The following is an 18,865-nucleotide window of genomic DNA, read 5'->3' as shown; positions in this document are numbered from 1 at the left end:
ACTTCTCACGAAAGAGGGTAACAATTTCCCGGGCAAATAGTACCCTCTTGCTAAACTCTACAGAATTATAGTATACTTTTCTCCTAAAAAGGGTAATAATTGACCAGGAAAAAATGACTTCTCACGAAAGAGGGTAATAATATCCCGGGCTAATTGTACCCTATAGCTAAACTCGCTTGAAATACACAGTAAATTTCTCCTAAAAAGGGTAATAATTGACCAGGAAAAAATGACTTCTCACGAAAGAGGGTAATAATTTCCCGGGCAAATTGTACCCTATAGCAAAACTCGCTTGAACTACACAGTAAATTTCTCCTAAAGGGGGTAATAATTGACCAGGAAAAAATGACTTCTCACGAAAGAGGGTAATAATATCCCGGGCAAATAATACCCTCCTGCTAAACTCTACAGAATTACAGTATACATTTCTCCTAAAGAGGGTAATAATTGACCAGGAAAAAATGACTTCTCACGAAAGAGGGTAATAATTTCCCGGGCAAATAGTACCCTCTTGCTAAACTTTATAGAAAGACACTATACATTTTTCTTGAGAAGGGTAATAATTAACCAGGAAAAAATGACTTCTCACGAAAGAGGGTAATAATTTCCCGGGCAAATTGTACACTGTAGCTAAACTCGCTTTAACTACACAGTAAATTTCTCCTAGAGAGGGTAATAATTGAATAGGAAAAAATGACTTCTCACGAAAGAGGGTAATAATGTCCCGGGCAAATTGTACCCTATAGCTAAACTCGCTTGAACTACACAGTAAATTATTTCCTAAAGAGGGTAATAATTGACCAGGAAAAAATGACTTCTCACGAAAGAGGGTAATAATATCCCGGGCAAATAGTACCCTCTTGCTAAACTCTGCCGAATTACAGTATACATTTCTCCTAAGAAGGGTAATAATTGACAAAGAAAAATGACTTCTCACGAAAGAGGGTAATAATTTCCCGGGCAAATTGTACCCTATAGCTAAACTCGCTTGAAATACACAGTAAATTTCTCCTAAAGAGGGTAATAATTAACCAGGAAAAAATGACTTTTCACGAAAGAGGGTAATAATATCCCGGGCAAATAGTACCCTCTTGCTAAACTCTACAGAATTACAGTATACATTTCTCCTAAAAAGGGTAATAATTGACCAGGAAAAAATGACTTCTCACGAAAGAGGGTAATAATATCCCGGGCAAATAGTACCCTCTTGCTAAACTCTACACAATTACAGTATACATTTCTCCTAAAGAGGGTAATAATTGACCAGGAAAAAATGACTTCTCACGAAAGAGGGTAATAATTTCCCGGGCAAATAGTACCCTATTGCAAAACTTTATAGAATTACACTATACATTTCTCTTAAGAAGGGTAATAATTGACCAGGAAAAAATGACTTCTCACGAAAGAGGGTAATAATTTCCCGGGCAAATTGTACCCTATAGCTAAACTCGCTTGAACTACACAGTAAATTTCTCCTAAAGAGGGTAATAATTGACCAGGAAAAAAATACTTCTCACGAAAGAGGGTAATAATATCCCGGGCAAATAGTACCCTCTTCCTAAACTCTACAGAATTACAGTATACATTTCTCCTAAAAAGGGTAATAATTGACCAGGAAAAAATGACTTCTCACGAAAGAGGGTAATAATTTCCCGGGCAAATAGTACCCTCTTGCTAAACTCTACAGAATTATAGTATACTTTTCTCCTAAAAAAGGTAATAATTGACCAGGAAAAAATGACTTCTCACGAAAGAGGGTAATAATATCCCGGGGAAATTGTACCCTATAGCTAAACTCGCTTGAAATACACAGTAAATTACTCCTAAAAAGGGTAATAATTGACCAGGAAAAAATGACTTCTCACGAAAGAGGGTAATAATTTCCCGGGCATATTGTACCCTATAACAAAACTCGCTTGAACTACACAGTAAATTTCTCCTAAAGGGGGAAATAATTGACCAGGAGAAAATGACTTCTCACGAAAGAGGGTAATAATTTCCCGGGCAAATAGTACCCTCTTGCTAAACTTTATAGAAATACACTATACATTTTCCTTAGGAAGGGTAATAATTAACCAGGAAAAAATGACTTCTCACGAAAGAGGGTAATAATTTCCCGGGCAAATTGTACACTGTAGCTAAACTTGCTTGAACTACACAGTAAATTTCTCCTAAAGAGGGTAATAATTGACCAGGAAAAAATGACTTCTCACGAAAGAGGGTAATAATATCCCGGGCAAATAGTACCTTCTTGCTAAACTCTACAGAATTACAGTATACATTTCTCCTAAAAAGGGTAATAATTGACCAGGAAAAAATGACTTCTCACGAAAGAGGGTAATAATTTCCCGGGCAAATAGTACCCTCCTGCTAAACTTTATAGAATTACATTATACATTTCTCTTAAGAAGGGTAATAATTGACCAGGAAAAAATGACTTCTCACGTAAGAGGGTAATAATTTCCCGGGCAAATTGTACCCTATAGCTAAACTCGGTTGAACTACACAGTAAATTTTTTCCTAAAGAGGGTAATAATTGACCAGGATAAAATGACTTCTCACGAAAGAGGGTAATAATATCCCGGGCAAATAGTACCCTCTTGCTAAACTCTGCAGAATTACAGTATACATTTCTCCTAAAAAGGGTAATAATTGACCAGGAAAAAATGACTTCTCACGAAAGAGGGTAATAATTTCCCGGGCAAATTGTACCCTATAGCTAAACTCGCTTGAACTACACAGTAAATTTCTCCTAAAGAGGGTAATAACTGACCAGGAAAAAATGACCTCTCACGAAAGAGGGTAATAATATCCCGGGCAAATAGTACCCTCTTGCTAAACTTTATAGAATTACACTATACATTTCTCTTAAGAAGGGTAATAATTGACCAGAAAAAAATGACTTCTCACGAAAGAGGGTAATAATTTCCCGGGCAAATTGTACCCTATAGCTAAACTCGCTTGAACTACACAGTAAATTTTTTCCTAAAGAGGGTAATAATTGACCAGGTAAAAATGACTTCTCACGAAAGAGGGTAATAATTTCCCGGGCAAATTGTACCCTATAGCTAAACTCGCTTGAACTACACAGTAAATTTCTCCTAAAGAGGGTAATAATTGACCAGGAAAAAATGACTTCTCACGAAAGAGGGTAATAATATCCCGGCAAATAGTACCCTCTTGCTAAACTCTACAGAATTACAGTATACATTTCTCCTAAAAAGGGTAATAATTGACCAGGAAAAAATGACTTCTCACGAAAGAGGGTAATAATGTCCCGGGCAAATAGTACCCTCTTGCTAAACTTTATAGAAATACACTATACATTTTTCTTAAGTAGGGTAATAATTAACCAGGAAAAAATGACTTCTCACGAAAGAGGGTAATAATTTCCCGGGCAAATTGTACACTGCAGCTAAACTCGCTTGAACTACACAGTAAATTTCTCCTAGAGAGGGTAATAATTGACCAGGAAAAAATGACTTCTCACGAAAGAGGGTAATAATATCCCGGGCAAATAGTACCCTCTTGCTAAACTCTACAGAATTACAGTATACATTTCTCCTAAAAAGGGTAATAATTGACCAGGAAAAAATGACTTCTCACGAAAGAGGGTAATAATTTCCCGGGCAAATAGTACCCTCTTGCTAAACTTTATAGAATTACACTATACATTTCTCTTAAGGAGGGTAATAATTGACCAGGAAAAAATGACTTCTCACGAAAGAGGGTAATAATTTCCCGGGCAAATTGTACCCTATAGATAAACTCGCTTGAACTACACAGTAAATTTTTTCCTAAAGAGGGTATTAATTGACCAAGAAAAAATGACTTCTCACGAAAGAGAGTAATAATATCCCGGGCAAATAGTACCCTCTTGCTAAACTCTACAGAATTACAGTATACATTTCTCCTAAAAAGGGTAATAATTGACCAAGAAAAAATGACTTCTCACGAAAGAGGGTAATAATTTCCCGGGCAAATTGTACCCTATAGCTAAACTCGCTTGAACTACACAGTAAATTTCTCCTAAAGAGGGTAATAACTGACCAGGAAAAAATGACTTCTCACGAAAGAGGGTAATAATATCCCGGGCAAATAGTACCCTCTAGCTAAACTCTATAGAATCACAGTATACATTTCTCCTAAGAAGGGTAATAATTGACAAAGAAAAATGACTTCTCACGAAAGAGGGTAATAATATCCCGGGCAAATAGTACCATCTTGCTAAACTCTACACAATTACAGTATACATTTCTCCTAAGAAGGGTAATAATTGACCAGGAAAATATGACTTCTCACGAAAGAGGGTAATAATTTCCCGGGCAAATTGTACCCTATAGCTAAACTCGCTTGAACTACACAGTAAATTTCTCCTAAAGAGGGTAATAACTCACCAGGAAAAAATGACTTCTCACGAAAGAGGGTAATAATATCCCGGGCAAATAGTACCCTCTTGCTAAACTCTATAGAATTACAGTATACATTTTTCCTAAGAAGGGTAATAATTGACAAAGAAAAATGACTTCTCACGAAAGAGGGTAATAATTTCCCGGGCAAATTGTACCCTATAGCTAAACTCGCTTGAAATACACAGTAAATTTCTCCTAAAGAGGGTAATAATTGACCAGGAAAAAATGACTTCTCACGAAAGAGGGTAATAATATCCCGGGCAAATAGTACCCTCTTGCTAAACTCTACAGAATTACAGTATACATTTCTCCTAAAAAGGGTAATAATTGACCAGGAAAAAATGACTTCTCACGAAAGAGGGTAATAATATCCCGGGCAAATAGTACCCTCTTGCTAAACTCTACAGAATTACAGTATACATTTCTCCTAAAAAGGGTAATAATTGACCAGGAAAAAATGATTTCTCACGAAAGAGGGTAATAATTTCCCGGGCAAATAGTACCCTCTTGCTAAACTCTATAGAATTACAGTATACATTTCTCCTAAGAAGGGTAATAATTGACAAAGAAAAATGACTTCTCACGAAAGAGGGTAATAATTTCCCGGGCAAATTGTACCCTATAGCTAAACTCGCTTGAAATACACAGTAAATTTCTCCTAAAGAGGGTAATAATTGACCTGGAAAAAATGACTTTTCACGAAAGAGGGTAATAATATCCCGGGCAAATAGTACCCTCTTGCTAAACTCTACAGAATTACAGTATACATTTCTCCTAAAAAGGGTAATAATTGACCAGGAAAAAATGACTTCTCACGAAAGAGGGTAATAATATCCCGGGCAAATAGTACCCTCTTGCTAAACTCTGCAGAATTACAGTATACATTTCTCCTAAAAAGGGTAATAATTGACCAGGAAAAAATGACTTCTCACGAAAGAGGGTAATAATTTCCCGGGCAAATTGTACCCTATAGCTAAACTCGCTTGAACTACACAGTAAATTTCTCCTAAAGAGGGTAATAACTGACCAGGAAAAAATGACTTCTCACGAAAGAGGGTAATAATATCCCGGGCAAATAGTACCCTCTTGCTAAACTCTATAGAATTACAGTATACATTTCTCCTAAGAAGGGTAATAATTGACAAAGAAAAATGACTTCTCACGAAAGAGGGTAATAATTTCCCGGGCAAATTGTACCCTATAGCTAAACTCGCTTGAAATACACAGTAAATTTCTCCTAAAGAGGGTAATAATTGACCTGGAAAAAATGACTTTTCACGAAAGAGGGTAATAATATCCCGGGCAAATAGTACCCTCTTGCTAAACTCTACAGAATTACAGTATACATTTCTCCTAAAAAGGGTAATAATTGACCAGGAAAAAATGACTTCTCACGAAAGAGGGTAATAATATCCCGGGCAAATAGTACCCTCTTGCTAAACTCTACACAATTACAGTATACATTTCTCCTAAGAAGGGTAATAATTGACCAGGAAAATATGACTTCTCACGAAAGAGGGTAATAATTTCCCGGGCAAATTGTACCCTATAGCTAAACTCGCTTGAAATACACAGTAAATTTCTCCTAAAGAGGGTAATAATTGACCAGGAAAAAATGAGTTCTCACGACAGAGGGTAATAATATCCCGGGCAAATAGTACCCTCTTGCTAAACTCTACAGAATTACAGTATACATTTCTCCTAAAAAGGGTAATAATTGACCAGGAAAAAATGACTTCTCACGAAAGAGGGTAATAATTTCCCGGGCAAATAGTACCCTCTTGCTAAACTTTATAGAAATACACTATACATTTTTCTTAAGAAGGGTAATAATTGACAAGGAAAAAATGACTTCTCACGAAAGAGGGTAATAATTTCCCGGGCAAATTGTACACTATAGCTAAACTCGCTTGAACTACACAGTAAATTTCTCCTAGAGAGGGTAATAATTGACCAGGAAAAAATGACTTCTCACGAAAGAGGGTAATAATATCCCGGGCAAATAGTACCCTCTTGCAAAACTCTACAGAATTACAGTATACATTTCTCCTAAAAAGGGTAATAATTGACCAGGAAAAAATGACTTCTCACGAAAGAGGGTAATAATTTCCCGGGCAAATAGTACCCTCTTGCTAAACTTTATAGAATTACACTATACATTTCTCTTAAGGAGGGTAATAATTGACCAGGAAAAAATGACTTCTCACGAAAGAGGGTAATAATTTCCCGGGCAAATTGTACCCTATAGCAAAACTCGCTTGAACTACACAATAAATTTCTCCTAAAGGGGGTAATAATTGACCAGGAAAAAATGACTTCTCACGAAAGAGGGTAATAATATCCCGGGCAAATAGTACCCTCTTGCTAAACTCTACAGAATTACAGTATACATTTCTCCTAAAAAGGGTAATAATTGACCAGGAAAAAATGACTTCTCACGAAAGAGGGTAATAATATCCCGGGCAAATTGTACCCTACAGCTAAACTCGCTTGAACTTCACAGTAAATTTCTCCTGAAGAGGGTAATAATTGACCAGGAAAAAATGACTTCTCACGAAAGAGGGTAATAATTTCCCGGGCAAATTGTACCCTATAGCAAAACTCACTTGAACTACACAGTAAATTTCTCCTAAAGGGGGTAATAATTGACCAGGAAAAAATGACTTCTCACGAAAGAAGGTAATAATATCCCGGGCAAATAATACCCTCTTGCTAAACTCTACAGAATTAGAGTATACATTTCTCTTAAAAAGGGTAATAATTGACCAGGAAAAAATGACTTCTCACGAAAGAAGGTAATAATTTCCCGGGCAAATAGTACCCTCTTGCTAAACTTTATAGAATTACACTATACATTTCTCTTAAGAAGGGTAATAATTGACCAGAAAAAAATGACTTCTAACGAAAGAGGGTAATAATATCCCGGGCAAATTGTACCCTATAGCTAAACTCGCTTGAACTACACAGTAAATTTCTCCTAAAGAGGGTAATAATTGACCAGGAAAAAATGACTTCTCACGAAAGAGGGTAATAATATCCCGGGCAAATAGTACCCTCTTGCTAAACTCTACAGAATTACACTATACATTTCTCCTAAAAAGGGTAATAATTGACCAGGAAAAAATGACTTCTCACGAAAGAGGGTAATAATTTCCCGGGCAAATAGTACCCTCTTGCTAAACTTTATAGAATTACACTATACATTTCTCTTAAGAAGGGTAATAATTGACCAGGAAAACATGACTTCTCACGAAAGAGGGTAATAATTTCCCGGGCAAATTGTACCCTATAGCTAAACTTGCTTGAACTACACAGTAAATTCCTCCTAAAGACGGTAATAATTGACCAGGAAAAAATGACTTCTCACGAAAGAGGGTAATAATATCCCGGGCAAATAGTACCCTCTTGCTAAACTCTATAGAATTACAGTATACATATCTCCTAAGAAGGGTAATAATTGACCAGGAAAAAATGACATCTCACGAAAGAGGGTAATAATTTCCCGGGCAAATTGCACCCTATAGCTAAACTCGCTTGAACTGCACAGTAAATTTCTCCTAAAGAGGGTAATAATTGACCAGGAAAAAATGACTTCTCACGAAAGAGGGTAATAATTTCCCGGGCAAATTGTACCCTATAGCAAAACTCGCATGAACTACACAGTAAATTTCTCCTGAAGGGGGTAATAATTGACCAGAAAAAAATGACTTCTCACTAAAGAGGGTAATAATTTCCCGGGCAAATAGTACCCTCTTGCTAAACTTTATAGAAATACACTATACATTTTTCTTAAGAAGGGTAATAATTGACCAGAAAAAAATGACTTCTCACGAAAGAGGGTAATAATTTCCCCGGCAAATAGTACCCTCTTGCTAAACTTTATACAATTACACTATACATTTCTCTTAAGAAGGATAATAATTGACCAGAAAAAAATGACTTCTCACGAAAGAGGGTAATAATATCCCGGGCAAATTGTACACTGCAGCTAAACTCGCTTGAACTACACAGTAAATTTCTCCTAAAGAGGGTAATAATTGACCAGGAAAAAATGACTTCTCACGAAAGAGGGTAATAATATCCCGGGCAAATAGTACCCTCTTGCTAAACTCTACAGAATTACACTATACATTTCTCCTAAAAAGGGTAATAATTGACGAGGAAAAAATGACTTCTCACGAAAGAGGGTAATAATTTCCCGGGCAAATAGTACCCTCTTGCTAAACTTTATAGAATTACACTATACATTTCTCTTAAGAAGGGTAATAATTGACCAGGAAAAAATGACTTCTCACGAAAGAGGGTAATAATTTCCCGGGCAAATTGTACCCTATAGCTAAACTCGCTTGAACTACACAGTAAATTTCTCCTAAAGAGGGTAATAATTGACCAGGAAAAAATGACTTCTCACGAAAGAGGGTAATAATATCCCGGGCAAATAGTACCCTCTTGCTAAACTCTATAGAATTACAGTATACATATCTCCTAAGAAGGGTAATAATTGACCAGGAAAAAATGACTTCTCACGAAAGAGGGTAATAATTTCCCGGGCAAATTGCACCCTATAGCTAAACTCGCTTGAACTACACAGTAAATTTCTCCTAAAGAGGGTAATAATTGACCAAGAAAAAATGACTTCTCACGAAAGAGGGTAATAATTTCCCGGGCAAATTGTACCCTATAGCAACACTCGCTTTAACTACACAGTAAATTTCTCCTAAAGGGGGTAATAATTGACCAGGAAAAAATGACTTCTCACGAAAGAGGGTAATAATATCCCGGGCAAATAATATCCTCTTGCTAAACTCTAAAGAATTTCAGTATACATTTCTCCTAAAAAGGGTAATAATTGACCAGGAAAAAATGACTTCTCACGAAAGAGGGTAATAATTTCCCGGGCAAATAGTACCCTCTTGCTAAACTTTAAACAATTACACTATACATTTCTCTTAAGAAGGGTAATAATTGACCAGAAAAAAATGACTTCTCACGAAAGAGGGTAATAATATCCCGGGCAAATTGTACACTATAGCTAAACTCGCTTGAACTACACAGTAAATTTCTCCTAAAGAGGGTAATAATTGACCAGGAAAAAATGACTTCTCACGAAAGAGGGTAATAATATCCCGGGCAAACAGTACCCTCTTGCTAAACTCTACAGAATTACACTATACATTTCTCCTAAAAAGGGTAATAATTGACCAGGAAAAAATGACTTCTCACGAAAGAGGGTAATAATTTCCCGGGCAAATAGTACCCTCTTGCTAAACTTTATAGAATTACACTATACATTTCTCTTAAGAAGGGTAATAATTGACCAGGAAAAAATGACTTCTCACGAAAGAGGGTAATAATTTCCCAGGCAAATTGTACCCTATATCTAAACTCGCTTGAACTACACAGTAAATTTCTCCTAAAGAGGGTAATAATCGACCAGGAAAAAATTACTTCTCACGAAAGAGGGTAATAATATCCCGGGCAAATAGTACCCTCTTGCTAAACTCTATAGAATTACAGTATACATATCTCCTAAGAAGGGTAATAATTGACCAGGAAAAAATGACTTCTCACGAAAGAGGGTAATAATTTCCCGGGCAAATTGTACCCTATAGCTAAACTCGCTTGAACTACACAGTAAATTTCTCCTAAAGAGGGTAATAATTGACCAGGAAAAAATGACTTCTCACGAAAGAGGGTAATAATTTCCCGGGCAAATTGTACCCTATAGCAAAACTCGCTTGAACTACACAGTAAATTTCTCCTAAAGGGGGTAATAATTGACCAGGAAAAAATGACTTCTCACGAAAGAGGGTAATAATATCCCGGGCAAATAATACTCTCTTGCTAAACTCTACAGAATTACAGTATACATTTCTCCTAAAAAGGGTAATAATTGACCAGGAAAAAATGACTTCTCACGAAAGAGGGTAATAATTTCCCGGGCAAATAGTACCCTCTTGCTAAACTTTATAGAAATACACTATACATTTTTCTTAAGAAGGGTAATAATTGACCAGGAAAAAATGACTTCTCACGAAAGAGGGTAATAATTTCCCGGGCAAATTGTACACTATAGCTAAACTCGCTTGAACTACACAGTAAATTTCTCCTAGAGAGGGTAATAATTGACGAGGACAAATGACTTCTCACGAAAGAGGGTAATAATTTCCCGGGCAAATAGTACCCTCTTGCTAAACTTTATAGAATTACACTATACATTTCTCTTAAGAAGGGTAATAATTGACCAGGAAAAAATGACTTCTCACGAAAGAGGGTAATAATTTCCCGGGCAAATTGTACCCTATAGCTAAACTCGCTTGAACTACACAGTAAATTTCTCCTAAAGAGGGTAATAATTGAACAGGAAAAAATGACTTCTCACGAAAGAGGGTAATAATATCCCAGGCAAATAGTACCCTCTTGCTAAACTCTACAGAATTACAGTATACATATCTCCTAAGAAGGGTAATAATTGACCAGGAAAAAATGACTTCTCACGAAAGAGGGTAATAATTTCCCGGGCAAATTGTACCCTATAGCAAAACTCGCTTGAACTACACAGTAAATTTCTCCTAAAGGGGGTAATAATTGACCAGGAAAAAATTACTTCTCACGAAAGAGGGTAATAATATCCCGGGCAAATAATACCCTCTTGCTAAACTCTACAGAATTACAGTATACATTTCTCCTAAAAAGGGTAATAATTGACCAGGAAAAAATGACTTCTCACGAAAGAGGGTAATAATTTCCCGGGCAAATAGTACCCTCTTGCTAAACTTTATAGAAATACACTATACATTTTTCTTAAGAAGGGTAATAATTAACCAGGAAAAAATGACTTCTCACGAAAGAGGGTAATAATTTCCGGGCAAATTGTACACTGCAGCTAAACTCGCTTGAACTACACAGTAAATTTCTCCTAGAGAGGGTAATCATTGACCAGGAAAAAATGACTTCCCACGAAAGAGGGTAATAATATCCCGGGCAAATAGTACCCTCTTGCTAAACTCTACAGAATTACAGTATACATTTCTCCTAAAAAGGGTAAAAATTGACAAGGAAAAAATGACTTCTCACGAAAGAGGGTAATAATTTCCCGGGCAAATAGTACCCTCTTGCTAAACTTTATAGAATTACACTATACATTTCTCTTAAGAAGGGTAATAATTGACCAGGAAAAAGTGACTTCTCACGAAAGAGGGTAATAATTTCCCGGGAAAATTGTACCCTATAGCTAAACTCGCTTGAAATACACAGTAAATTTTTTCCTAAAGAGGGTAATAATTGACCAGGAAAAAATGACTTCTCACGAAAGAGGGTAATAATATCCCGGGCAAATAGTACCCTCTTGCTAAACTCTACAGAATTACAGTATACATTTCTCCTAAAAAGGATAATAATTGACCAGGAAAAAATGACTTCTCACGAAAGAGGGTAATAATATCCCGGGCAAATAGTACCCTCTTGCTGAAATCTACACAATTACAGTATACATTTCTTTTAAGAAGGGTAATAATTGACCAGGAAAATATGACTTCTCACGAAAGAGGGTAATGATTTCCCGGGCAAATTGTACCCTATAGCTAAACTCGCTTGAACTACACAGTAAATTTCTCCTAAAGAGGGTAATAATTGACCAGGAAAAAATGACTTCTCACGAAAGAGGGTAATAACATCCCGGGCAAATAGTACCCTCTTGCTAAACTCTACAGAATTACACTATACATTTCTCCTAAAAAGGGTAATAATTGACCAGGAAAAAATGACTTCTCACGAAAGAGGGTAATAATTTCCCCGGCAAATAGTACCCTCTTGCTAAACTTTATAGAATTACACTATACATTTCTCTTAAGAAGGGTAATAATTGACCAGGAAAAAATGACTTCTCACGAAAGAGGGTAATAATTTCCCGGGCAAATTGTACAATATAGCTAAACTCGCTTGAACTACACAGTAAATTTCTCCTAAAGAGGGTATTAATTGACCAGGAAAAAATGACTTCTCACGAAAGAGGGTAATAATATCCCGGGCAAATAGTACCCTCTTGCTAAACTCTATAGAATTACAGTATACATATCTCCTAAGAAGGGTAATAATTGACCAGGAAAAAATGACTTCTCACGAAAGAGGGTAATAATTTCCCGGGCAAATTGCACCCTATAGCTAAACTCGCTTGAACTACACAGTAAATTTCTCCTAAAGAGGGTAATAATTGACCAGGAAAAAATGACTTCTCACGAAAGAGGGTAATAATTTCCCGGGCAAATTGTACCCTATAGCAAAACTCGCTTGAACTACACAGTAAATTTCTCCTAAATTGGGTAATAATTGACCAGGAAAAAATGACTTCTCACGAAAGAGGGTAATAATATCCCGGGCAAATAATACCCTCTTGCTAAACTCTACAGAATTACAGTATACATTTCTCCTAAAAAGGGTAATAATTGACCAGGAAAAAATGACTTCTCACGAAAGAGGGTAATAATTTCCCGGGCAAATAGTACCCTCTTGCTAAACTTTATAGAAATACACTATACATTTTTCTTAAGAAGGGTAATAATTGACCAGGAAAAAATGACTTCTCACGAAAGAGGGTAATAATTTCCCGGGCAAATTGTACACTATAGCTAAACTCGCTTGAACTACACAGTAAATTTCTCCTAGAGAGGGTAATAATTGACCAGGAAAAAATAACTTCTCACGAAAGAGGGTAATAATATCCCGGGAAAAAGTACCCTCTTGCTAAACTCTACAGAATTACAGTATACATTTCTCCTAAAAAGGGTAATAATTGACCAGGAAAAAATGACTTCTCACGAAAGAGGGTAATAATTTCCCGGGCAAATAGTACCCTATTGCTAAACTTTATAGAATTACACTATACATTTCTCTTAAGAAGATAATAATTGACCAGGAAAAAATGACTTCTCACGAAAGATTGTAATAATTTCCCGTTCAAATTGTACCCTATAGCTAAACTCGCTTGAACTACACAGTAAATTTTTTCCTAAAGAGGGTAATAATTGACCAGGAAAAAATGACTTCTCACGAAAGAGGGTAACAATATTCCGATCAAATAGTACCCTCTTGCTAAACTCTACAGAATTACACTATACATTTCTCCTAAAAAGGGTAATAATTGACCAGGAAAAAATGACTTCTCACGAAAGAGGGTAATAATTTCCCGGGCAAATAGTACCCTCTTGCTAAACTCTATAGAATTACAGTATACATATCTCCTAAGAAGGGTAATAATTGACCAGGAAAAAATGACTTCTCACGAAAGAGGGTAATAATTTCCCGGGCAAATTGTACCCTATAGCTAAACTCGCTTGAACTACACAGTAAATTTCTCCTAAAGAGGGTAATAATTGACCAGGAAAAAATGACTTCTCACGAAAGAGGGTAATAATTTCCCGGGCAAATTGTACCCTATAGCAAAACTCGCTTGAACTACACAGTAAATTTCTCCTAAAGGGGGTAATAATTGACCAGGAAAAAATGACTTCTCACGAAAGAGGGTAATAATATCCCGGGCAAATAATACCCTCTTGCTAAACTCTACAGAATTACAGTATACATTTCTCCTAAAAAGGGTAATAATTGACCAGGAAAAAATGACTTCTCACGAAAGAGGGTAATAATTTCCCGGGCAAATAGTACCCTCTTGCTAAACTTTATAGAAATACACTATACATTTTTCTTAAGAAGGGTAATAATTGACCAGGAAAAAATGACTTCTCACGAAAGAGGGTAATAATTTCCCGGGCAAATTGTACACTATAGCTAAACTCGCTTGAACTACACAGTAAATTTCTCCTAGAGAGGGTAATAATTGACGAGGAAAAAATGACTTCTCACGAAAGAGGGTAATAATTTCCCGGGCAAATAGTACCCTCTTGCTAAACTTTATAGAATTACACTAAACATTTCTCTTAAGAAGGGTAATAATTGACCAGGAAAAAATGACTTCTCACGAAAGAGGGTAATAATTTCCCGGGCAAATTGTACCCTATAGCTAAACTCGCTTGAACTACACAGTAAATTTCTCCTAAAGAGGGTAATAATTGAACAGGAAAAAATGACTTCACACGAAAGAGGGTAACAATATCCCAGGCAAATAGTACCCTCTTGCTAAACTCTACAGAATTACAGTATACATATCTCCTAAGAAGGGTAATAATTGACCAGGAAAAAATGACTTCTCACGAAAGAGGGTAATAATTTCCCGGGCAAATTGTACCCTATAGCAAAACTCGCTTGAACTACACAGTAAATTTCTCCTAAAGGGGGTAATAATTGACCAGGAAAAAATGACTTCTCACGAAAGAGGGTAATAATATCCCGGGCAAATAATACCCTCTTGCTAAACTCTACAGAATTACAGTATACATTTCTCCTAAAAAGGGTAATAATTGACCAGGAAAAAATGACTTCTCACGAAAGAGGGTAATAATTTCCCGGGCAAATAGTACCCTCTTGCTAAACTTTATAGAATTACACTATACATTTCTCTTAAGAAGGGTAATAATTGACCAGGAAAAAATGACTTCTCACGAAAGAGGGTAATAATATCCCGGGCAAATAGTACACTCTTGCTAAACTCTATAGAATTACAGTATACATTTCTCCTAAGAAGGGTAATAATTGACAAAGAAAAATGACTTCTCACGAAAGAGGGTAATGATTTCCCGGGCAAATTGTAAACTATAGCTAAACTCGCTTGAAATACACAGTAAATTTCTCCTAAAGAGGGTAATAATTGACCAGGAAAAAATGACTTTTCACGAAAGAGGGTAATAATATCCCGGGCAAATAGTACCCTCTTGCTAAACTCTACAGAATTACAGTATACATTTCTCCTAAAAAGGATAATAATTGACCAGGAAAAAATGACTTCTCACGAAAGAGGGTAATAATATCCCGGGCAAATAGTACCCTCTTGCTGAAATCTACACAATTACAGTATACATTTCTTTTAAGAAGGGTAATAATTGACCAGGAAAATATGACTTCTCACGAAAGAGGGTAATGATTTCCCGGGCAAATTGTACCCTATAGCTAAACTCGCTTGAACTACACAGTAAATTTCTCCTAAAGAGGGTAATAATTGACCAGGAAAAAATGACTTCTCACGAAAGAGGGTAATAACATCACGGGCAAATAGTACCCTCTTGCTAAACTCTACAGAATTACACTATACATTTCTCCTAAAAAGGGTAATAATTGACCAGGAAAAAATGACTTCTCACGAAAGAGGGTAATAATTTCCCCGGCAAATAGTACCCTCTTGCTAAACTTTATAGAATTACACTATACATTTCTCTTAAGAAGGGTAATAATTGACCAGGAAAAAATGACTTCTCACGAAAGAGGGTAATAATTTCCCGGGCAAATTGTACACTATAGCTAAACTCGCTTGAACTACACAGTAAATTTCTCCTAAAGAGGGTATTAATTGACCAGGAAAAAATGACTTCTCACGAAAGAGGGTAATAATATCCCGGGCAAATAGTACCCTCTTGCTAAACTCTATAGAATTACAGTATACATATCTCCTAAGAAGGGTAATAATTGACCAGGAAAAAATGACTTCTCACGAAAGAGGGTAATAATTTCCCGGGCAAATTGCACCCTATAGCTAAACTCGCTTGAACTACACAGTAAATTTCTCCTAAAGAGGGTAATAATTGACCAGGAAAAAATGACTTCTCACGAAAGAGGGTAATAATTTCCCGGGCAAATTGTACCCTATAGCAAAACTCGCTTGAACTACACAGTAAATTTCTCCTAAAGAGGGTAATAATTGACCAGGAAAAAATGACTTCTCACGAAAGAGGGTAATAACATCCCGGGCAAATAGTACCCTCTTGCTAAACTCTACAGAATTACACTATACATTTCTCCTAAAAAGGGTAATAATTGACCAGGAAAAAATGACTTCTCACGAAAGAGGGTAATAATTTCCCCGGCAAATAGTACCCTCTTGCTAAACTTTATAGAATTACACTATACATTTCTCTTAAGAAGGGTAATAATTGACCAGGAAAAAATGACTTCTCACGAAAGAGGGTAATAATTTCCCGGGCAAATTGTACCCTATAGCTAAACTCGCTTGAACTACACAGTAAATTTCTCCTAAAGAGGGTATTAATTGACCAGGAAAAAATGACTTCTCACGAAAGAGGGTAATAATATCCCGGGCAAATAGTACCCTCTTGCTAAACTCTATAGAATTACAGTATACATATCTCCTAAGAAGGGTAATAATTGACCAGGAAAAAATGACTTCTCACGAAAGAGGGTAATAATTTCCCGGGCAAATTGCACCCTATAGCTAAACTCGCTTGAACTACACAGTAAATTTCTCCTAAAGAGGGTAATAATTGACCAGGAAAAAATGACTTCTCACGAAAGAGGGTAATAATTTCCCGGGCAAATTGTACCCTATAGCAAAACTCGCTTGAACTACACAGTAAATTTCTCCTAAAGGGGGTAATAATTGACCAGGAAAAAATGACTTCTCACGAAAGAGGGTAATAATATCCCGAGCAAATAATACCCTCTTGCTAAACTCTACAGAATTACAGTATACATTTCTCCTAAAAAGGGTAATAATTGACCAGGAAAAAATGACTTCTCACGAAAGAGGGTAATAATTTCCCGGGCAAATAGTACCCTCTTGCTAAACTTTATAGAAATACACTATACATTTTTCATAAGAAGGGTAATAATTGACCAGGAAAAAATGACTTCTCACGAAAGAGGGTAATAATTTCCCGGGCAAATTGTACACTATAGCTAAACTCGCTTGAACTACACAGTAAATTTCTCCTAAAGAGGGTAATAATTGACCAGGAAAAAATGACTTTTCACGAAAGAGGGTAATAATATTCCGGGCAAATAGTACTCTCTTGCTAAACTCTATAGAATTACAGTATACATATCTCCTAAGAAAGGTAATAATTGACCAGGAAAAAATGACTTCTCACGAAAGAGGGTAATAATTTCCCGGGCAAATTGCACCCTATAGCTAAACTCGCTTGAACTACACAGTAAATTTCTCCTAGAGAGGGTAATAATTGACCAGGAAAAAATGACTTCTCACGAAAGAGGGTAATAATATCCCGAGCAAATAATACCCTCTTGCTAAACTCTACAGAATTACAGTATACATTTCTCCTAAAAAGGGTAATAATTGACCAGGAAAAAATGACTTCTCACGAAAGAGGGTAATAATTTCCCGGGCAAATAATACCCTCTTGCTAAACTCTACAGAATTACAGTATACATTTCTCCTAAAAAGGGTAATAATTGACCAGGAAAAAATGACTTCTCACGAAAGAGGGTAATAATTTCCCGGGCAAATAGTACCCTCTTGCTAAACTTTATAGAAATACACTATACATTTTTCTTAAGAAGGGTAATAATTGACCAGGAAAAAATGACTTCTCACGAAAGAGGGTAATAATTTCCCGGGCAAATTGTACACTATAGCTAAACTCGCTTGAACTACACAGTAAATTTCTCCTAGAGAGGGTAATAATTGACCAGGAAAAAATAACTTCTCACGAAAGAGGGTAATAATATCCCGGGAAAATAGTACCCTCTTGCTAAACTCTACAGAATTACAGTATACATTTCTCCTAAAAAGGGTAATAATTGACCAGGAAAAAATTACTTCTCACGAAAGAGGGTAATAATTTCCCGGGCAAATAGTACCCTATTGCTAAACTTTATAGAATTACACTATACATTTCTCTTAAGAAGATAATAATTGACCAGGAAAAAAAGACTTCTCACGAAAGAGGGTAATAATTTCCCGTTCAAATTGTACCCTATAGCTAAACTCGCTTGAACTACACAGTAAATTTTTTCCTAAAGAGGGTAATAATTGACCAGGAAAAAATGACTTCTCACGAAAGAGGGTAACAATATTCCGGGCAAATAGTACCCTCTTGCTAAACTCTACAGAATTACACTATACATTTCTCCTAAAAAGGGTAATAATTGACCAGGAAAAAATGACTTCTCACGAAAGAGGGTAATAATTTCCCGGGCAAATAGTACCCTCTTGCTAAACTCTATAGAATTACAGTATACATATCTCCTAAGAAGGGTAATAATTGACCAGGAAAAAATGACTTCTCACGAAAGAGGGTAATAATTTCCCGGGCAAATTGTACCCTATAGCTAAACTCGCTTGAACTACACAGTAAATTTCTCCTAAAGAGGGTAATAATTGACCAGGAAAAAATGACTTCTCACGAAAGAGGGTAATAATTTCCCGGGCAGATTGTACCCTATAGCAAAACTCGCTTGAACTACACAGTAAATTTCTCCTAAAGGGGGTAATAATTGACCAGGAAAAAATGACTTCTCACGAAAGAGGGTAATAATATCCCGGGCAAATAATACCCTCTTGCTAAACTCTACAGAATTACAGTATACAT

This window comes from Thermobia domestica, chromosome 14 (genome assembly GCF_964235325.1).
Source record: "Thermobia domestica chromosome 14, izTheDome1.hap1.1, whole genome shotgun sequence".
In the NCBI taxonomy this organism is placed as follows: domain Eukaryota; kingdom Metazoa; phylum Arthropoda; class Insecta; order Zygentoma; family Lepismatidae; genus Thermobia; species Thermobia domestica.
Note: the sequence above shows the minus strand (reverse complement) of the source record.